This window comes from Galleria mellonella, unplaced genomic scaffold, assembly GCF_026898425.1.
Source record: "Galleria mellonella isolate WM207_F2 unplaced genomic scaffold, CSIRO_AGI_GalMel_v1 utg117, whole genome shotgun sequence".
Classification (NCBI taxonomy): Eukaryota; Metazoa; Arthropoda; class Insecta; order Lepidoptera; family Pyralidae; genus Galleria; species Galleria mellonella.
Window position 1 is genome coordinate 243,329 of NW_026441980.1, and position 24,505 is coordinate 267,833.

Below are 24,505 nucleotides of genomic sequence, written 5' to 3' on the forward strand. Positions count from 1 at the left end.
TGGCATGTTAATATCATTTTGGCGTGTATTCAATGTGTTCCTCATCTGATCCCAATTCGTCTAGTCGCCCCGCTGTAACTCCCATACAAAGATCACTTTGTAGGTACAAAAACACCCAAAGTAGCTTTTGCCATAACTAAATTATATCGGTGTTAACCTTGTTGGTAACCTATTAAATAAATAACAAATTCATCGCTCGGTATCTATTTGGTCGTATTTCAAGTGCTATACTTGTAATAATTTATGTCAACGAGATTCCTAATCCGCGGCAATAAACTGACAGTTTAAATAAATTTTACCCGTGAGGTGAAACGTCGTATGTGGCGCGCGTGCGCAGACACCAGTCGACGTTTCGCTGCGAGCTAGTGCTGAGGTAAGGTTGGCACGTACATGAGTTTTTGGTTATGGATACGATTAAGGTGAAATAAATAAATAACCATTGCACAATAAATAAATAAACATAACACGGCACACAGCGCCCTCTAGTCCCAAACTGTTTCAATGGTTGATACTGATCAATAGACAGACGTACTTAATTTTTTTTTAATATATATAAAATACTGGACAGATAGTGACTGAAATGATGACGATAATATAAAATAGGCCAACACAATGAGATATACTGATGAATATAAATATTTGTATTGTGTAGGAATCGAAACTGTAATTATCAGAAGGGTAGGTAATGAGTTAAACCGCCACATTATTGATGTCGAATATTATTCAAATACTATTTCGTATTTATTTTTACAGAATAACGAATATTATGAGTGATTACAGATTCAAAATGAAACAAGTAAACACGACAAGGTAAAAAAAAAAACATCTATTCTAAAGTCACATAATTTTGGACATTTTTGACAGTTTAAATCAATTGTAAACTAGCATTTTAGATATATGCCTATACTGCTAAAATTAAATAAATTTACGTTGCGTTAAATATTCGGCTATAGGTGAGTACAATAAATACATTTGTAAAATATTATTTTAAACACTGTTCTATTGGTGTTAGGTCTAATTTCAAACGACTTTTAAAAGGAGGTTCCTGATTCGATGGGTGTTTTTATGTGTATGTCACGCAACAACTTCGCCAATTCTGATTCGATTTTGATACCGATTATCGATTCAGTTCACAATCGATACGATTTATCTACCCGTGTGGGTTCCATATTAATTTTGTCACGACTGAAGTTGTTTTTTTGCGAAGCAAAATCTAGTTAAAGTAAATACATATTCATCGATTCGCTTCTATCTGTTGAAAGCTTTTAAATTCCAGAAAATGTCGTTGACAGCAGATAGGTACTAATTCTTAATAAAATAACTATAATAATATTATGGATATCGGACAGCATTAGTTACGGTTACGGATCTAGTAGGTACATCTCTAGTGGAGAGCCATAGATCCCACGCGGCGGGCGCGCAGCGTCGCAGCCCGCGCCCGCGCCAAACTGGTCGATCGACTCTTGCGCAACTCAAGACTACAGTTGGTTTCCAATTTTATGTTGACCGGTTCCAAAGTTGTCTTAGCCTTCTAATTTCGGCTCGTTTAGATTGGAAAATACGTTGCCGATGATATCCAAAAAGAAACTCAGTCCAGTGATATAGTCCGTTTTCACTCACGTATCAGCGCGGCGCGGCGCAGCGCGGCGTCGCGGAATCAATGCGACTACGATCCAAGTGCGACTTGTATCATCTGTCAATTAATTAATTATAATAACGATGTGCCTCTAATCTGAAGATGCACCTCATGTAAATTAGTAGATTTGTACGCTTGAGTAAGCAACCAGTTTGTCTTTAGATACAATATTATCACTTCGATGAAATATATCGGCAGAGTTTTGTCATTTACATAAATACAATACGAACTGTGCTTGTAGGAATAGTGTGTGAGAATAGCTTGAAATATATGGACGCACTTGGATAATGTTGTAGTTTTACAGTCCTAACCAAAACTAAGGCACATTGCTAAAACTAGGATATATTGTAATAAAGTATATTTTATCGTTGATATCACTGGCTACTTAGAAAATGTGAATAATTTTTTTCCAGCCTATGCTTTGAATTTGAACAAAATCATTAGTATCTATTGTGTCGAAATAGATAATTTTTTTATTGTTAGGAAGGCAAACGAACAGACGGTCATCCTGATGGAAAGTGATTACAGTCGCTCATGAACACCTGCAACACAAGAAGAGTTGGTTTCGCGTTGCCCGCCTTTTAAATGTTTGTTTACGAATCGTTCTAATTTCGTGAAGTTGCAGCCAAACCTAAGTACAGGCTATTAGGCTAAAGATTGCCAGCGGCTGAAGGTGTGGAGTGCGGAGGTTGGTGCGTGGCGGCCCACGCGTGCTCTGTACAAATACTGTCCGCGGGGGTCCGCGCACAAATCAACGCGATCGGACGCGAGCGCAGGACCCCCGGACGGTACACCACGCTCCACCAGGGCTGGCTGTGTCGCCAGCTTACTTTATACCTCATAGCCTTCCTATATGCTCTGGTATCCTGGTATTGTATAACTGACGATCCTGAAACAAAGACAACGTAGTTGTAATAATTATTTAATTATTGTTGAGTGGGGCCTTGTTGCTACTCTATGTAAAAATGGAGTCAAGATTTGTCTTAAGGATGATCTTAAAAATCATATCAATATAAATTCTGTAATATTTAATGTATTTTATATTATATTTAAAAAAATATATGACATTTGGAAAGACAATTTGATAACCCAAATGATGGAAGATGGAAATAAAAAAGACAAATATGAACCCGTATATATAATATCTATGTAATTGTCTTTTTATTTAAGTTCTTTTTTTTCTATTCTACTTCTATCTTGTTGCTAAGTATAGTTTGCACACCATAAAAAAGGAATTCAAAGGAGAGAGGAGGAAAACTAGAAATAAAATACTATACCAAGCCATTTGGCCATTATACGATAAAGCCATAAAAAGTCATGCCAATAAAATAAACAAGAAAAAGTAGATAACAGTAGTTGTAGTTGTAGAATTGAATAGTTTTAGGAGGCACCCCTAGACTGCAGCGCCCCCCGCCGCGGCGACAGCGCCAACATCTCTCACCTCCAGGGCTTTGTAATGAACAATATAAATGTGCTATTTGGTCTCGCCGACCAACGCCTCTCCTGCTACGAACCCACATGAGCACGCCACTTCACCCGTGAGCAATCTGTGATCCTAAATGTTACATTCACAATTTAAATGTATTGATTTAGGTATGCCGTTCTTAATCTGAATGACAAGGTGAAAACTTATGAAAACTAGGTATTTGTTTTTGAAAACAAGTATCCGATTATTAAGGTTAATGATCACTACTTGGTGATTAGGTTAGAAATATACATCACTGTAAAGATTAGCGTGTTAATGAAGCACTAAAAGGCTATATTTTTTTCACATCTTTTGCTTCGTCTACTATATTGAAATCAGGATATAATTAATAAGAATTTTATTGATATTGGTTTAGTCGTAGTTAATCAAATTGATTACAATTTAATACTTATTATATAATAAAATCCTCATAGTAATAGCTACTAACAACAACTATCAAAATTCTAATGTTCCTAGCACCTATATCTGGCGAGACACTTCCGCTATCATGTAAACAACTCACAAAAAACTAAATGCCCACATTAAGCGACCCAACGATCAAGCTATAAACGCCGTAAAATGAACACTAGAAATAAACTATAAAATTTTATAACAAACTTAAACGACTGCCAAATTTCAATGTCTATTAAAGTCCCTGGAAATTGTCCTTCCTACAAACTTTTACCTTCGAAGGTTAGTGACAGGACTATTATATTATTAGGACCGTTTTTAGTAATGATAGGGCCGGGGTACGCGACCTTACATCGCCGGGGGGACTAATCGTATGCCGACACAAAAACTTTGGGCACTTCATTATAACTATATGTCTGCATTATTAAAAGTCCGCTCGTGACTCCGGATTGCAGACAGTTGATTTTGCATTCCTTTATGGTGAGTGGAGTTGGATGTGGGGTAGTTTGACAGCGGGCAGGATGTTGTAGCAACCAATTAACCGACCAGTTTTATAAGATTTGAATTTTGTTTTCGAAACGCGAGCAACAAGACGCGAATCCAGAAAACAAAACGTCGATCGGCAGCCGATCAACACCGACAAAGCATCGAGCACAACACAAATCTAAGGATAAAGATAAACACAATAGCAGTCGCAAAAAACGAAATCGAAAGTTGGGCTCCGGTGGAATTTGGAAACGAAATTCGTGGATCGCATTTTGCGAATATTCTCGCGTGTTACTGCATTATTATTTAAGTTAGGGCTTTTAAAAAATGGTCCGGATGGCCCGGTGGTGGTTTTTTTAGAGGCGCGTGCGCAGCGCATAATTGGCGAGGCGAACGCGCAGGAGCGCCCACTTTTTGCGAATCACATCGTGTTTTCCGTTTGACAAACTTTGCAATGGTCTAACGGAATCCAGTCATTAAATTACAGTAGTACTTTAACGTAACAGTACTTTAGGATTTTTTAAATATTTAGTAGAAGTGCTAATTTTCAAATTTTTTAATGTGTGGCAAATAAACATTAATTTCTATACAGTTATAAAAGAAACTGCACATTCGATAATGAAATTGATTAAGCAGAAAAAAAATATAATATATTTATTAAGTAAAGAGAGTAATAAAAAAGGGTTCTATCACAGGTAAGAAAAGGGGTACAGAGCCCCTAAAACAAAATCGGTCGAACATTGCTCGAAGCGATGGTTGACCGACGAATCGTCTCGTTCCTTTTACACTGCACAAAAAGTAATTTAGAATACGATGACGGGATCCAATATGATAACAGGAATCCCGTTGTGTAGCCTCGGGTGGCTGCCTTTGTGCCCAAATTTATACTCGTAATACCTCGGAGTGGATCGCGAAATCAAGGATAAAGACGGCATCTTACTTTTTGTCGTGCAGAGTTAACGTAAGATCTCTTAAAATATCTGACCTCACAGAAGCGATTGTATCGGTGCTCGGTGGATGGTAGTTGGATGGTGGCGGTGCCGGGGGCGGTGGTAGTGGCCCGTCACTCGCTCGTCCCTCAAATGTCATTCTGCCTGCTAACAATGGCATAGACTCTGCAAAAATGGTACGCGTGTCGCAGCCGCGACAGACTCAACAATGGAACGAAAAAACAAACAAACGAATAGAAATCGAAAACAGCACTTCTTTCGAATGCGACCGAACGGGATTTTGGAAATCCGGTTTTAATTTTGTTTGGCTCAGTCCCGAGGCCATTGTCGACATGTCAATAGGGTTTCGGTGACAAAATAATAAGTACGCGATCGCGTCGAATCCAAATTATGGTTAAATTTTATACAAATTAAGAAGAAGACGTGACATTGATAATCAGTTGTCCAGAAAAATAACCAGAGAATTATATATATAGAATAAATCGTATTAAGAAATTAGAGCAATTTAACTTGGAACACCTAATTAAACTAAGTTAGGCAATTAACAATTTTTAATGTATTTGCACATAGGTACTGACAAAAGATTGTACTCGTAGATGAAAGTATTTTGTTGGAAATAGTGTAATCGTATGTTGTAGCATTGTTACCTTGGCGCTGATGGCTAGGTAGCGCAATGGAGTCCCGGGTCGCGGTCGTAGGTCGCCGGTCACCAGTCGCTCTATTGTTATTCGCTGCTTGTTTTTACACGAACTTTATAGAAACTGGCATTACGTTGTTAGTTATATTCAAATCGAGCCAGGTTTTTCTAAAGCAGACTTCCTTAAAAGGCGTATTAATATTTTTCACCTTATCAACGGGTTTGTATTGTGTTGTACAGATGCTATGATAATCATTTCTATAATAAGACTGTAGTAAGACGAATTGACTTTTGTATATGTATATATACGAATAAAATGCAGTAATTAACAATAGGGTGATTTATGGATGTATTTATTAGATTTCAAATATTTTGGTTTAGAATGTATATGGTATGACTGCAAGTGGATTTTGCTCCATAAAGAACAAAGATAATATGAAATCAATATGGGAATAAAGCATTGATTCAGAATTGGCCTAAATATCGCTTCACAAATATATATATATATAAAAAATACAGGCGAATTGAGAATCACTTTTGGAAGTCGCTGAAAGCTTAATTTATGATATCGTTAATAATTCAAAACGATATATCAGTGAGCATTATCGCCTTTACAAAATATAATAATAGTAGTTGTTCCTTACCAAAAATACAATAAAAAACCGCAGAGCAACAAAACATCGGTGGTTGCACAAAAAATAATATTGTCGGAAGGTGAGAAAATCCGCTAATTAATACATAGGAAGCAAAACGGGCCGAGGTGGCAAAATCGCTCCAATGCCATTGTCGGCTGCACTTTATGAAAGTATAATTAGCTTTTGTTCAGACGTATTATTTTGTAGCGAAATCCTCGCTAGAGCGCTCCATTCAGTTGCAAAGCAGGGAATCATGTGTTTACGTCACGATGAACAGTAATTATCGAGAAACTTTGGCTAACATAATGTGTCACCCCTGCATAAGTGAGTCATGCTTTATAATTGTGGTTTTTGTGTGAGAACTACTTTTATAAAAAAAAAAAAAAACTGCAAACAGAATGCAGAAATACGTTAAATGTAAATAAGGTTATAAAAACTCCGCAAGTCCCTTTTGTGATACGCGTGCCAGGACACCAGTAATGGTTGTATAATTAATGTGTAAGAGTGACAGACACCAGACGAGATACCTGCGCCGGCTTCTATTGCAAACGGTCTGGCGCATGCGTCTCTCAGGTGCATAATCTTTATTTACATTTTTTGCTTCCACTTCCCCTTTGCATAAATTAACAATTTCGCGTTTGTACCCCAAAAAAGATTCGGTACAGGTTATTTTTGGTGTTATCCTCGTGTCAGTATAACGTCATCATTATAATGTATCTTTCTACTCATTTAACAACTTTATCTTTTAATATTTATTATTCTTATTTATTAATCTTACATGTTTTGCCGCCAACTCGCCTAGAAACAGCTTCTTATTTTGTCGAACGAGTTACAGATCAGTGGGCACTTTGTTATCTATTGCAATCATCTTACGAATAATATCCTAACAATGTACTATACATTCTTTTGGTATGGCTTTAAGTTCAAATTTAAGTTGTTCAAATTTGTCTTGAAAACGTTCATACGATGCAGTTGTTATACAATTTTCGACGTTATACGCATTTGTTTTAAAGTTGACATTTTGTTGGCAGTTACACCCGCTGGTGTCACCTGGTCCACGTCGGCCGGCTGCTGGGGTCGCATTGTCTCGACTCATCACTTGACTCAGGCGAAAGGGATGCGGCGCCCATGTGAACCCTCTAACAGAATCCTGGGAATTGATGTTCAGTACAGACACTACGCACTCATTGTTCACAATAGTAATGCGATATGCTCTGAGCACTACTTACACTGCAACCGAATTGTTTTGTTGTATATTATAATTGATGCTAAAGGTAATATCAAAATTTGAAGCATACCTTTTACTTAAAAATGTAATAAGTTAGGTATCAACTTATTATTGTACATCATATTTTATTATCTAAAATTATTTATTGAATATATAATAATCTTTTACATACAGCATACGTAATTAAATTCTTATGATACGTATTGAAATGATATTCAATTAGCTATATATTAATTATAATTAAACTAAGAGATATGTATTTTTATTTTACAAAACCTGATAATATAGAATATTCTAAAACGAAGCTTTAGTTTTACTAAAAACATAACCTGATTAATTTCTCAATATTTAAAATATTACTTCACTAGTTTTTTTTTTTGTTATTATTGACAAACGGTAAATAAATATATTCAGTTACTAGTGAATAATGATTTTATTTTTTATTTGAAATTAAACATCGAATTAGAAGCGAATTATTAAATAACATGTATTTACTATTTGTTTTTATACAGTTATTCTGTAAAATAATATTAAAAATGCTACACAATCATGCCAACTGCTTGGTTCTCAATTCAGAATGTACCGTGTTAAGAGAATCTAGATAAATATCTAAAGGCATAACCTTGAACACCGAGATCTGATTTAAGAAGAGGGTTGAATGCTTATATCTAGTAAAATGTATACGTTAATTATTAACCGTAAAATCTTATTTAACGTTTATAAGTTAGGGGACAAGCAATTATTTAACATTATGCGATGTTCCTGAAGGACGAGACAGTTTAATCGGAAAAGAAATTAGAATAAAAAAGAAACCAGTATCGGTTGGGTAGCCGAGAGCAACTTGCCGATTTTCTAATAGATCACAGAATTAATATGCTCAAAACTGGTTCTCGTAAGATCCGTTAGTGGTTTTATGTAAATTATTTGGTTTATGATAGCTTCTAGTTTACATTCGAATGCTTATAGAAAAAAATTGGTCGCGAGAAATCAAGCGATACCGTGCTTTACGCCGGCACGGTAATATATTGGCTACGAATTATAGAAAGTATAATTTATTGCGGATAAAAACTGTGGAATAAGTATAAAGTTACAGTTATCACTTGATAGCTACATGTGTTAATCTTTGTTCGTGAGAATACTTTGACACAACTACATATATACAGATATAGATAATAAAGTCTTTATTTTTATTAAGTTCTTCAAAAGTCTTCGTAATCATTATTAAACTGTTAAACATAACTTTTTCCCATAGACTCTATAAAATACCATAAGTTCCGGTTCTGAGTTATCTGCATCTATACTCCCAGCAACATGATGCAGAGATCGTCTGCCTGTTTATTCGTGGTTCTTCTTCTTGATTTCGGAATTAGTGAAACTGCGATCAGGATGTAGAGTTACTCGGAGTCCTTATCAATTTATCAGCCGTTATATGTCTACTGTTGAATTTAGGCTTCCCCTATAGACTGCTATAAGGAACGATCCTGAAACACTTGCCTCACTGACTTCCTCCAATATATTTGAGAGTGTTACTCTATCCATTGTGGGTCATCCTATACTTCGTTTACTTGTAAGGACTCTGTACTAAAGAACTTTTCATTTCCATCCGTTGTCGGTTCTTTGAGCTATGTGACCAGCTCATTGCCACTTCAGCTTTCTTATCTCTCGGGTTATGTCGGTTACTTTGGGTTTTCTGCGAATATTTTTTGGATTCTATCATGCAAAGAAACTCCGAGTATAGCACTCTCCATAGCTCGTTGAACAACTAGAAACTTTTGCATACGGACAACGGTGTAGGACCTCGTTTCGGTTCCGCAAAGTTAAACGTCTTTAAACGTTAAAAAATTTGAGGTATTTTGGATGACAAAAAGGAGCTTTCTTACAATAGTATTATTATTAGATTATATTTACAACTGTAAATTTTAAATGATCTAGCTTTCGTCTGACCTTAGGATACAGAATAAATGTGTTTTGAATATGCAATTTCTATGCAAATTATTTGAAAACAACTAAATATGTAAAGTCGATTAGTTCTTGATTGCGGTTATATTTCCACTAAACAAATATAAAAACTAATTTATTAAAAATATTTTTTAAATAAAAAATAAAACAGTCAAGTGCGTGCCGGACTTGCGCACCGAGAGTACAAATAATAATTAAGAAAGTCTTGCAAAAAAAAAAATATTTTTATAACGTATTTATAGATTGTTTCATATACTTGTGCTGTACTGTTGTACTGTTATTTCTTGTCAATTTTTACGATTCTAGGTGAACGGAAAGTACTATATAAGTTTAATTTTCTTGAAAAAGTCAAAATATATGTTATAAAAGGCCGTACTTTTTGAATGCGTTGATTTAGAAGTTTAATTTCTTTCCATCTTCAAGGGATTGTAAACTCAAGTATTTGATATTAATTTGAGCTTGATACCTTTACGCGTTTTAGAGAAATAGGGTTTACAGTTTACAGACGGACAGTCAGATGGACAATAAAGTATTCCTATAAGGTTTGCATTTTTCCTTTTGAGGTACGAAGCCCTAATAAAACTAAAACCATAAATATGAATGTACGAAAAGATAGCTTACTATATCCATCTAAGTCACACTCGATGCAACAAGCTGATAATAAAATGTAAGCAAAGGTATATGCTCGTGCGAAGCCGGGGCCGGGCGCTAGTAATGACATATAAAAGTAATATGATGTTATTATTTATAGTAGTATTATTTACAGTGCCTTTGAAATATAGTAACTGATGTATCGTATTTTAATGAATATAGTTTAAAAATTGTATTGTATAATTTATTCGTCATTGCATATGAAATTATTGACATGTCGTGTGTAAGTCGAATTTATTTTGTATCTATGGGAAAATATTTAATAATGATTCGAGACGTTACAACGCCTTTGTAACCATTCAACGTATCTGTCCGTTCAATGAGTTTGTGTAATAAAAGGAATTCGATTGCTATGCATCCTGGCATTAGATCACATTGTGGGCCGCGAGAGTTAGGGAAACGTTGCCCAAACTAGTTTGAGACCAAACGGCCGATCACATAGAGGCACATTGTCGAGATTAATGCACAAAACCGGATGCTGCCTCTCCCGGCCATCGATAAAACGGTCACAAACACTATAAAACCAGCCCTGAGACGTCTTTTTGTGATATCTAGCGGTGACCGCCCTTTCAAAATCCCGCGACTCGCTCATTCATCACGCACAGATGAAAAGAATTTGTATAATCAGCTGATAGAGATGCGAGTGACCGCGATAGACGCGGCCCATCCGCGGTCTCAGTTCTAACGGTTTACACAGCAATTATACTCCTGCGGCAGCCCCTTCGTCTAACGCATTTCTCGCTTCATAGAGATGGAAAGCTAACCTGTTTTAATTTCAATAATAGCATATGCGTTACTCGCGTCCCGAACTATTCAGGATAGGAATATCCGTTCATCACCAGAAACACAATAGGCATACAACCGTCGAGAGAAATCGAAGGAGGATGCTGCGATTCAGAGGGCTCCGATAATATCGTGTTTCGTGAACTCTGCGCCGATGTCTAATTTCCAATACAATGGGTGTTGTAAAAAACTCGCCCAAAATAAATGTGTCACAGTGCCACCCTCAGCCAGGGCGCAGACAATGGACAAAGGAGTCCTCGAGAGCGAGCGTAAGCGCATTTAGCGCTGCCACAATGCGGCTGCGCCCACGCGCTTTGTGTTGCGCATTGTCGCGACACAATCACAGGAACATCGATCGAGGCGATCGCATCTCATCTAGTAGACACGTGTACCATCGATGCCACCAAAAAACATGTAAATCACCTTATTCTCAAGGTGAAAGTTGAAGTAGACACGAAAAGTAAAAGTCTAGTGCGGAGAATCCACGCACCGGCGTCGCGTCCCGCCGAATATCATATTATGTTAATTCATTTTGTCGATATGCGAGGGCGTGTCCGCCAAAGGGTTCCTGCGATTGTTGGCCCTTATCATGTTTTGTGTGCACAATACCTACCTGGAACTGATTGTGTTCCACACAAAGAGTCAAGTGATAAAAAGCGACTCGTCTTCGTTTGCATTCATTTGGATCCATTTACATTTTTCAATAATCTCCTACAAATCGGCCAATCCTTTGTAACAGTCATTGTCATGTGTGTTGTTATGAGACACTATTCATTATTATTTGTATGACATAGCTCTTTGTTAACTGCTGAATCGAATGATTTATACGTTGCTCCAGACGTAAAATAATCGCTCGTCTTCAAGACTGTTTATATTTTATTTTATAGATATCTAATGTAGAACAATCATGTTGCAGAAAGTTTGCATAACTGTTTTCCAAATACATATCTAGCTCCATTTTTGATTGATACAAATTTCGTAAGTTTATCAAATGTATTTGGGTCATTGATCATTTTATAGCTTTTATGAAATTCTTTTGCTTCTGGATGGAGCGGGTGCACTCGAGTTCTCGGTTCGCTTGAGATATGAAGCTCTAAATCGTTTTTAATCATGTTTCTGATTGAATCGCGGCCGATAATGATCTTCGATTAGCGCGGCGCGAACGGCCATAAGTCAGGGCGAGACCGCGTCGATGTGGTGCGGTCCGATCGCGGCTTTAAATAACGCCATTTGTTCGTAATGGATTGGACAGTTTGTACGTCTCGTATTGATGGCAATCTCTTAAACACTAATTTGTCGGTGGAGGGCGCCCGAGGGGGTATTAACATTAACTGCCATATGTCGCGAATTCAACGCATATGGAACCGCGCGAGACCGCACGGCTCGAGTGCGGTTAATTCGCGCGGAGCGCAGAGCACGTGCATTTTAATTGTTCGCTTATATGTGTTGGTAGTGGGGTTAACAGGATTTGAGTTACGTAGTGTAAATAAGTCAAATATTATTTAAAATTAGAATACACCTTAGGTATTTTTTCTGTTTGTGACGTATTCGAAAACGTGGAATGACGCTTTATGTAAATTTTTGTCGGTGGATGTGGTATGCGTCCTTACTATATTTACAGGGTGTCCTAGTTTAAGAATCGGGCAATTGGTATAAATATGTCAAAAGGCTTTATTTATTTATAGATAATGGATAATGTTCAAGTGATAATGAAGTCGTCATGACGAGGCAAGTACAAAATAAAGAAAGTAAAATTATGAAACAACTTTATCTAAAAGTTGGATAGTATATTTAAGATTGTTTTTGCAATTCTCATCAATCTCGTTCGCTATTCTAAGGCAAAGGTCATTTGCTATTTTGCCCATAAAAAGTGTTGCGAGGGCACACAGAGTGGTGGCTCCCCAGCCACCGCGGGACAACCTTCCATTGTAAACTGTGTACGATTCGCCGCGCCTATTGTGCCGCAGTTTGAAGCCAAAACGTAAATAAAGGCAGATGTTACCACACTCCAAAATATAAGCGTCCCACATCATAACGGCACACATGCGGTTTCCAACAACTGACTATCATCTTTCGCTGCTCGAGATAAGACAGAAAATCATATATTTTTTATTGGGCGTTTAAGATTTTATGATGAGTGCGCTATCTACATGTCTAAGCTGCAAGGTCCGCGGCACGGCTGTGTGGGTAGTTTTACAAAACCGAAATTGTAGTTGTAGAGTTTAATAAAACTCATATTAAAGGCGAGGCTGTCATTGACAGGCGGTAGTATCGTGCTGATCGACGAGCGAACTGTGACTGGATCACAGAGGCTGGAATGGAATTGAACGCAATGAAATGTTGAGGATTGACTTAGAATTATAATAGGACCCACATTACTCTCACATGAATCATTATAGAAATGTTAAGTTTTATAAAAAAATTTTAATTTGCAAACACACCAGTATTATTCATACCTTAAATTACTAAAAACCTTGATGTTGTCCTTACAGATTATGACTTTACTTGGTCATTACGCTAGCACTTTGTGATAATTTAAACAAATCGGTCTAAATAACTCACGAAAATGTAAGAATCCATTACCTAATAAACTTTCTTCGTTTTTTGTTTTTTTTTTTTAATGGATGATAATGGAATGACGCCAGTAAGGGATGACAGGTGAGGATGAAAAGGCAGGTCAGTTAGCCCATCGTGACTATTTTCACTAGAATTAACTACGACGGTTTCCACGGGAAATCGCGGGGAGGTCGACCTGATACGGTGTAATGCTAGCAATGGGTCAATTAGACCCCATTATTAATAATCTCTTTCCCCCCTTCCGTTTTGTGGTTATTCATTAAAATTTAGTTTTTTTATGCAACTTAGAATGGCAAATAAACTGACGGCCCATCTGATGGAAAGTGGTAACCGTCGCCTATAGACATGAGCAGTACTATGAACAGTTATACCATTATAGTTACTATGATTTGAAATTGCAATCGATATTTAGTTTGTTGAATAGTTAATAATAATGTGACATGCGCGAGAGGTCCCAAACCTTATGTTGGACAGGCGACGCAGTTGACACAGGTGTCGGCCGCGTGTGTTCTGCAAGCGATGTTCAGGCAATTGAAAAGAATATATATTTTTTTATTTCATAATAATATATTATTCCAAATGAATTAACAACAGCTCAAATAGTAATGAAATCCCACTAATTTACAATTGTGAAAGTTTGTAATGAGAGATGTTTGTATGTTTGTTTAAATGCCTGAACAGATTTGAATGAATTTGATACACGGATAAGTTGTACCGTAAGTTGGTACATAACATATTTTATATAGCTGTAAATTTTATTATGTTGATATTTTGTGAGAGAAATATATATATATATATATATATATATATATATAGCCGGTCCTTCCTTTCCCGTGGTTACCGTAAGAGGCGACTAAGAGAGAGCGAGGGATGGAAAGCAGCATCCCTCTTAAAATATCTCTAAAAACCTAATTGCGGTCACAAACCCGCCTGCTAAGCGTGGTAACTATTGGCAAAACTCCCCTTATGGGGAAGGCTCATGTCCAGCAGTGGACAGTTACCGGTTGAAATAATAAAGACAGCTACTCCATTTATAACAATCATTCAAGTTATTAATTAATTAATTACACTAATGAGATCTTTAGCGCAATAGCTTGAATGATTTTTGTTTTGATAACTAGATGGTCGTACATTTATATACTTGTAAAATATAGTAGTTTTTACATGCGATTCCTATATAATTTGTCTTTATAAATATATATATATATATATATATATATATATATATATATATATATATATATATATATATATATATATATATATATATATATATATATATATATATATATATATATATATATATATATATATCCGTAATCTCATGATAATTGGTTATGCCATTGAGGCGCTAAGAAGTATCATAAGAAACTCATTTTCATAAATACAATTAATAAAAATTTAAATTAAGCAGAGTTTATACTATGAATACAAGACAGTTGGCATATATGTTTTGTCATATGTAACATTTATAATTTATATAATTTTTCTTAAAGAGCGATTGTATATAACTAATGATATTATTTAAATGAAAAGTTTGTTTAGTGTATGTGTAAATATAATAAACAAATAAACTAGATATTATAACTTGTAAATATTATATATGAAAACATTATGGTCATGTCAATACAAATGTTTGTAGTGTAACTGCAATCAAATCAAACCTGCGGCCATCAGAAGACGAGGCAGTGTTCTAATGGATGGTAATGGAATGGTAACCTCGCCCACGCTATCGGTATACGCTGGCGGGGCGCTAGTGAGGGATGATAGGTGATGATGAAGCAGATCAGTTAGTCCACCGTGACGAATTTAGCACTAATTCAATCACGATAGTTTCCAGGGGGAACCACGAGGAGTTCGACCTGACAGAGTATATTGTTAGCAAGGGGGCCACTAATCGTCATTACTGAAAATCTCTTCTCCCCCTCCCCCCCTAACGAGACAGCGTGCTGAGCCGATACATCACGGAGATCGTCAAAAATAACATAATGTTACAAATTGAATTTTATCACGAACAATTCATGCCCACAATAGAATTGGTGAATGTCAATTTGTCTAAAATTCAACAGTTGTTCTTGCTGATTAATGATCCGAAACAAATGTACTGACTCTCGATACATTACTGTTAAGTGGTAGTGGTCAGACGCGGCCCCCGGCCTTGCTCCGACCGCAAGAGGGGAAATGATTCGGCAAGCAGCGCCGCGCTCGACGCCTACTCATGCGGAATAGATGCTAATACGTTATGTTCAATTGTGTATAAGAATTAATGTGGATACATTTCTGAAGTAATTAAATTATTATTTACGATTTATGTTGTGTTTAATTATTAATGATATAAATTTATTATGATTTATCGGAGCAGTGTGGTAATGGAGTAATTTATTTTTATTTATTTATTTATTTACAAGAAACATGGTAAGAATGTAATAGCCCTTTGATTTCTTTAAACGTCCAAATGTCAGAAGCGTTTAAGTGAACACCGAAATAAAATCATTTAAATCGTCTAGTCAGCATAGTTTTGCAATCATCGTCATCATTATATTAGCTTTTAACTGTCCACTGCTGGACATAAGCCTTCCCCTTGAGGGGGGGAGGGTTGCCAGTAATTGCCACGCTTGGCAGGCGGATTGGCAACCGCAGTTGGACTTTGGAGATGTTTTAAGAGGAACGCTGCTGTACATCCCTCACCTTCCCTTAGTCGCCTCTTACGACACCCACGGGAAAGGATGGAGTAGCTTCTTCTTTGCCGGATCCACACGGCGGAGGAATTAGTCTTGCTTATTATAAATCTCGAAAAAATATGGTCTAGCGCTATGACGGCTGACTCGTCCGTCATACTCGTGAACGGATACTGCTTGTGGGGTCTGATCTACTCATGTTTGTTTATTTCATATTTAGGTAAGGATTTGCACTTTCGAAAAATGGATTTTTTTGTCTTATTGTTAAACATTTCAAGAGTATATTCCCAAATTTTAAGTCGATCCGAACAAAACTGTTGAAGTTATTGTCTAGTTAGTCTTATGTCCTTTAACACTATAGCTCTGACAGCAGCGGTCGTTCGGGAAGGCAGTGCAGCTGTAAAGCAGGTATACAGCTTATTCACTTCTATTGTTCTGGTCAATTATCCTGTTTCGTGAATATTTTATTTAGTAAAGACAGGTAAGTAAAGTTATATAGACATATATTTGTATATATACTATTTTTTCTTCACTTTTTTGGCTCATCAACTTTTAAACGCAGTTTCTTCCACGCACAACCACTCTTTGGAATCAACTTCCAGCAGCAGTATTTCCGAACCGATACGACAACATAACCTTCAAGAAAAGAGCATATTCCTTTTTAAAAGGCCGGCAGCACACCTGCAATGCCGTTGGTGTTGTGGGTGATCATGGGCGGCGGTAGTCACTTACCACCAGTTGAGCCGTATGCTCGTTTACCCCCTGTGTTGTAAAAAAAACGCGTTTTTCTCTAAACTCTCAAAGTCCGTGTTCACTGGATTTAAAAACTACTTGACCGATTAATTTCAAATTTGGTTCACATTTTCTACATATAAAATACCTCACCCCAATTTTTAATTATATTTTTTACATTGAAGGGGTTTCTCATCCACAAAATAGCGGATTTTTTTCGTGGAAAATATCAGTTTATACTTTGAAAAAAATCTCAAAAAAGTGTTTTGTTATGCTGAAACTCTTACCTCAAACCCAAAGAATTTGCAAACAAGTCTATTTATATTCTATTCAACATAATATAATTTCAAATAACGTCATCGAGCCAAAATTGAAACAATTGTAAGTCATCGGACGTCACTAGACGTTAGTTAATCAGCGTTAAAATCAAATCCGATGCAGTCGCGGTGGAAACAAAAGCTGCAAAAAACGCCCCCTCCAGAGTCGGACGCGGCCCGGCCGCAGCCGCTCGCGAACAAGCAAGCAAATCGAGTTACGCGGTAATCACATTATGGCCCTTCGAATTTGCGCCTTAAATCCGTCACTTGTAACCGCTGATGAGCTATTCTTTAGCGGTTGTGTACGAACAGGGCTAAAAAACAGGCGGATATGGCCGTCAAGGTGCGAATGTATTTAATTACCCTGTAGGTAGGAATACACCTGTGTGCATGGTGAATAATTCGCCTCTATGTTACGAGGGTACGTAGTAAAAATCTTATTAGCACTTCTTAGTAATGCAGCTGGTTTATGGGGCTCCCGTTTACATACGAGTATATTGTTTTACAGTAAATTAGATGTTTCGCAAACAACGTAACGAATTACATTTGAAATAAAAATGTAGAATGTATTTTCATATTTTATTTAAGTATATATGTATGTTTTAAATGAATATATAAAATTACGGTTGAAACACGAATGGGACAGAGGTACCCAAGCAATCGACTTTTGTACAAAGTCTCCCTCTGGTAACTGTTGTGAAGCACTTGTGTTTGCATGGCTGTGTTTCGGTTTGAAGGGTGGGATATGGCGTGAATTTACTGGGTACAGAGGAATAACACCTGAGTCCTCAGGAATGGCAACGCATGGAGGGTATCATGGGCGAAACTGTATACTCTGTTATGTCTATGGTATTGCTCATGTCTATAGGCGACGGTTACCACTTTCCATCAGGTGGGCCGTCAGCTTGTTTGCCATTCTATGTTGTATAAAAATAAAATAAAAATAAATAAATGTTGATGATGATATAAAATGTATATTTATAGTGTATTGTTTGCTGATAATCGATGGAAAGGCAAACCGGTAAGTAAAACAAAATTCAGTGTTGAACTCTGACCACAAATGTATGGTACAAATTTGATAGAAGTAAATGGGTCAAGATTTGTTTTTTTGACATTTTTTGTTAAGAAATGGACAGTAACTGTTTAATAGTACGATGATACTTCTTGGTAGGATTATTGGTGGCATCACAGGCATCTACAGGTAACAGTACTCCTAGCCTGGAGTAGGACCAGTTCCTTCCTTTTATGATACGAAAATTTGTCAATCAATGTTTACATTGATGTTCGAATGAAATGAATAATTTCTTGTGAAATTCATTTAAATTAATACATGCAATTTTTGAATAATTATTCATTAATAGATAATAAAACAGTTACTCAATATACTAGCATACATACATAATTTTTCAGGTGCAAGACGGAATGCAAATACATACAAGGACAGTTGTGTAAATGTCACTCAATGATCGAGGTGCATTATTGGCATGTCTGGGATGTCTCTATTAAAATCATTATTTATTATATATTTATATAAATGCATGTATATGTACATGTAAAAGGTCGATTTAAAGTTACAGTTCACATAAAGTCCAATTTGTTATAATTTTATTGACACAAATGTATGATAAATTTTTAAATGTCATTCAAATTGTGTCATTGTTGGTGATAGTTGTTTATAAGATGAAAAAGCTATCATATATTTTTACAAGTTTCAATGGGAAACAAACCGTTAACTATAGATGTTTATTTATTTATTTATTTATACATCAACAGTGTAAATGCAGACATTAATTTTAATCGATATACAGGGCTTGCATCTTGCATTTACACCAATTACAGATGCATACATACATAAATAAAACTGACATAAAAAAATTATGTCATACAAGTGATAGATAGATATACATATAATTTATTTGCATTACTTACAGCACACAAATAACAATATAAACGTATACATAATATAGATATACACAATAAAAAGAAATAAAAGAATGCATATAAAAAAGCAAAATCTATAAAACAACAATTGCCTTCTTTCATGCGAGTGTCATAGTAACTCAAAATGGTCTCAATTCAGTCTATTGTTATACATATATATATATATATATATATATATATATATATATATATATATATATATATATATATATATATATATATTATATATAGTATAGTTGCTATAAAACGATGTATGGATATTTATTATTCTTTTACTTTTAAAAACTACTTAGAAGAGATTTGGCGCACGGGTAGATTATACCCTAACTTAGCATATAGGATACTTTATGTACTTACTCACGCGAGGAAAACCGCGGGATACAGCTAGTTTATAATAAAAAATACATCATACTATTTTAAAACTATTTAGTAATAGACATATCTACTTAGTAATGATACAGTAAGCATCAGTAATACGACCAGTCACGTTGAATACGCAAAAAAAAAAATATGTACGATACGTTTTTGAATTACATACGAGAAGGTAGTAAAAATATTGTAAACACAGTGTTTTGAATTGCAAACTAACCATAACGGAGACAACAAAGTACCTATATAATTACAAATTCAAATGTAGGGCACAGTAGCGCCATCTATAAAAAGCGCGGTCACCGGCCACAATGCGTAATAAAATTATAATGCCATTATTTGTTTATCAATAAACGATTTGCATGTGTTAAGTGCAGCCGAGTCAAGTATTTAGTGTGCGAAGTGTCATAACTTGGATTTGCATTTGAATGCGCGGGCGCGTTGCCTTCTCACTCGTGCGTCGGGCGGGAACGAGATAGTGTTACCATAAGTCGGGTGTTAACAGATTTTTATATTGTTTAACCAAAATTTACAGCTATTATAATTAAGTCTTTTTTTTTTAAAAAAAAAGAAACTTTAATATTATTTATAATTGTCACAAAATTGACAAGTATGGTGATAAGATAAAACATTGTTTTGGTTAAAAGTGGACTTCTTTTCCCATGGATGTTGTAAGAGGTGACTAAGGGAGGGCGTGGGATGGGCAGCAGCGTCTCTCTTAAAACGTCTCTGTAGCCTAACTGCGACTGCCAATTTGCCTACCAAACATGGCAACTACTGGTCTAATCCCCCAAGGGGGAGGCTTATCTTCAGCAGTGAACAGTTAAAGTATGATATAATGATGATTAATCTATGAACTAGTAGACGACACATAGTCACATGAAATTTGATGGTTCTGTGTGAATGTAAATGTGAAAAAGACTCTATTTTCCGCGCTTAGCCTCTCATTTGGGCCATTGTGCGTATGAGTCGTGGCTAGTGCAGCCAACCTAGCTCCGCCCAGAAGCGCAAAAGCTTCCTGGGTTCTTCACAGGCCTCACGGAGCGACCTCACCGTTCCGAGGATTTCTAAACGTTGATGGGCCACAGCCTCACATTCCAGGATTACGTGAGCAGCCGTTTCTTCGGCGTCGAAATAAAATTTGATGGTTACATTAGTTTATTTTATGGTATCAACATTTAGTATTCCCATACGAAGAACCTAACAATACTCCATTTAACAAAATCTACTATGGTTGCTTATTTTGCCAAAGATTCTGACATTCTTCATTTGAAAAACTTTACTCTCCTTTTTCAATAGTCAGGTAAAAAATTCGAATTAAGAACATCATTCTAAAAGTTGTTTAATAATCGATAAGTGAATCATAGTACAGTCAATCTTAAAATTATAACATAATTAGATGCTGATTTTATTAATTCGGTAGAGAGCGCGTGCGCGGGCGCCGCCAGCGCCACGCGCTGTCTTGTTTCTCCATATAATGAGTTGAGTTTCGTTTCCGCTTGTATGCTTTTGTGAATAATTTGAATAGCCCGAAAGTGAACCCACTTCGAATATATTTAAATTAATTACGGCCCGGCAACGACCAAGGACGATTTTTGCATACGTTTGTAACGGGACACGTATTTATCATAATGTTTTTATGATACTTTTTGTCGTGTAAATTACGTTATGCATTAGAATTTGATTGAGTAAGATTGTTTTGTATTTTTTTGGGCATAAAAGTCGCAGTGGTTTATGTAAATGGGCGAAATAAAAATGCGAGGCAAATTAAGATGTCGTTATTGAATTAGCATGTGCCAGTGTTTTGTCATTGTCGAAATAAATTATTTGATTACATTAAAATATTATGTTTGTTATATTGCACAACTATTTTCTACTATGTAAATTGTAATTTGTAAAAAACGAATCAAATTTTACTTCTATGACAACTCAGCAATATTGATTAATAAATGTGATCGCTTAATTCTAACTTACGTAAGAGTTTTTTTTTATACAACTCAGAATGGTAAACAAGCTGACGGTCCACCTGATGAAAAGTGGTAACCGTCGCCTATAGACATGATCATAACATGACCATTGACATAACAGACTATACTGTTTCGCCCATGATAACCCCCATGCGTTGCCATTCCTGAAGACTCAGTTGTTATTCCTCTGCACCCTGTAAATTCACGCCACATCCCACCCTTCAAACCGAAACAGCAATACAAACACGACTGCTTCACGGTACAAACATGAACGCGATAGACATGCCCAAACTGCTTTACGGTTGAAACACGAATGAGACAGAGGTACCCAAGCAAACGACTTTGTACAAAGTCTCCCTCTGGTATAGATATAAGATAGATTTGATAAAAGGTACGTAAGAGATATGCCAAATCTTTGAGATCTGAAGATCTTTATCTATCGTATCATTAATAGATTATCTATTAATAATCATAATACGATCGTATTATATGACGATATCTGTCTGGTCTCAATTTAGATCGTGCCATTGTTTTTCCGTAAATGTTTTTAAGTTTTGTTGATTATAACCTGTCGTGTAGGTACACAAAATAAAAAAAATAAAAATAAAGAAATCCTTCAAGTTGTGTAAATAAGATATATATTTTTTATAAATATTAAATGTAAGGAAGAAAACCTAATACTATTTTTGTAATTCTATTTTATGTTAAAATATTTCCATTTCCTTATATTGCAAATGTCATGGAAATTTATATATTTTGAGATTTAATAGTTTTATTTCAAGAATACGATTATTAATTAATGCATATAAAGTTTTTATTTACAATATTATTAGTATATCTACTTGGATATTTATTTATTTATTTATTTTATTATGATAAGATAATGCATTTAAACATCAAATCAATTAGTAGTAAAGTATTTTTTATATAAACTAGATAACTGTACAGCCCGGTGTTCGTATATCTTGCGCAGTACGGGGAAGCTGGGCACAAAGGGTGGGCTAACCCCAAATACCAAAACAGGTTTGCACATGTACACTAATTTAAATAATTCCCACACGCAAGTGTATTTAATGGAATTTAGTAAATTGTGCATATATTAAATTTGGTTTAGAAAAAAAAATAGATTACAATAAGGTAGAATTGTTGTGCTCACTTTTCTTAGGATGGAACTTATTAGCATCACAAGTGAAGTACAAGTTACGGATAAATTGTACATATTGTTGAAAATTCAAATCAGCTAGATGTAGGGCATCCACTGTTCGTGATTAATACATTACAACACGCTGTTGTAGAGGAAAAAAAAATGAAAATAAAAGTAGTTTATCGCCTCACAGCACCGCATCTTGGAACAAAAAAATCCTGTTATAATCCAGGACAAAAAATCCTACATTGAAGTAAAGACTTCCCGCGTACATATCAGGATTAAAAGTAGATAGATAGATTAATATATCTTATATATAAAATTCTCGTGTCACGGTGTTTGTTACCAAACTCGTCCGAAACGGCTTTACCGATATTTATGAAATTTTGTGTGCATATTGGGTAGGTCTGAGAATCGGCCAACATCTTTTTTTCATACCCGTCAATGATGAGGGTGACCCACCCCAAAATATTTTTTTTTATTTTATTGACAAAATTTTTTATTTTTATTTTATTATAATTTAGCATTGAAAAATATATACAACTTTAAATTTTTATCGTTTTACGATCAACCCCTGTATTTTAATTGCGATTTTTATACTTCGCAATAAGTGGTAAAACAACGTTTACGGGGTCAGCTAGTTATTTATATATTATTTATTTGTAGCACTTATTATAAATAACAACCGACACATAAATTAACAAATAGCAGCCACCATTATAAGAGGGGTAGTCAGAGATCATTTATCAAGTATGGTCAAGTATCTTGTGTTTAAAATACGTTTTGCATATGAAATTTATTTGTAATATTTTATTAACATCCATTCAACCGCTTTAAAATCATGGAATACATCTCAATTTACGAATAAGTGTGTGGTGAGTAAATTAACATCAAGCACATCATATTTAAATTTGACTTAATAAAATTAAACATATTTAAAGCATGACATGTAACGTTTAAAAATTAATATTTTGTAATTATTATTATAATTCATAACACTTTAAATATCGTTTTATTGAAGCCGACTGTACTGTCCACTCGCTCAATGGATAAAGGGGTGCGCGCACAATGGTCACATTTGCCGCCCGGATAACTGCAAACGTTAATAGAAAAAAATATTATTATGGTACTGTACAAATAATTTTAAATATTAGGAAGTATCTTACACAAATATGTACAAATTATTTGTACAACTTATGTTAATTTTTTTAACGATAACTGGAATATGTACAATTGGAATTTTAACAATTTACTATGTTCCAACAATTGCGTGAAATGAAACGCTGTGACTCAAAGCGCCATACATCCTCTAAAGAAGACTTTTGAATGAAGTCGAATATATATAACTTTTCTTCCAAAAAGAACCATGTTCTCAATTTATCAGACTTATTGTAAATATGTTACGCGATTACATAGGCAAGTTTGACAAGATTTTAACAATTCTTCTGGTAATCGACCGTGTTTGTTCTCATAGTAATTGTATAATAATTGAAGTTGCCATTTTTTACAGGGCTAAATACTGTTTGTTACAGTTTCATTAGTTAAGTTGACATACGCTACAATAGTAAATTATTGAATACACAACACAACTAACAATTTAAGATTGGAACACACCTAAACATTATGAATAGATTTGAAACACAAATCAGTAACCATCGGAGTCGAGCGCGTCGACGAGCGCCGTCGACTCGTTTATGTAAAACAAACGCGACGCGACGTGTTAACTCGCTGCCTCCTTGATTAATGATCACTCGGCTCCTTAATGCCTATACATTTATATTTATTGGGATATTATTAAAAAACAACGGACGAGAGCAATTTTGTAAAGCAGTCGAGACAATTAAGTTTGCTCAGTTAAAAAGTTGACATCTGTAATGAGATTGATACAAAGCTAATTCGGTCAATTGTTTTTTGTTTGGGTGATAATGGAATGCTTACC